Raw genomic sequence first — 200 nt, forward strand, 5'->3', positions numbered from 1 at the left:
AAATTAATTGGGGGGTTTATCTTTAACTAGCTTCAGCAGACTTATTTTGTGTCAATTAGTCTTTTTGGGGGACAAAAATAATGCATCGACCCCACAAAAAATGGCAATGTCCGTAACAAAAGCCACTGGCCTTCAGCCATTCTTTTTATTTCGAAACTTTCGTTGTTTTTTTTGTTTTTGATATTTACATCTGAATGATT

The 200-nt window shown here is 34.0% G+C and overlaps 1 long non-coding RNA gene across 1 annotated transcript in view; it reads right to left on the minus strand.

The window, feature by feature from the left end:
* LOC131885125 (uncharacterized) overlaps positions 1-200 on the minus strand; it is a 22,340-nt gene that overhangs the window by 20,512 nt on the left and 1,628 nt on the right. The window lies entirely within an intron of this gene.

This window comes from Tigriopus californicus, chromosome 8, assembly GCF_007210705.1.
Source record: "Tigriopus californicus strain San Diego chromosome 8, Tcal_SD_v2.1, whole genome shotgun sequence".
Lineage (NCBI taxonomy): Eukaryota > Metazoa > Arthropoda > Copepoda > Harpacticoida > Harpacticidae > Tigriopus > Tigriopus californicus.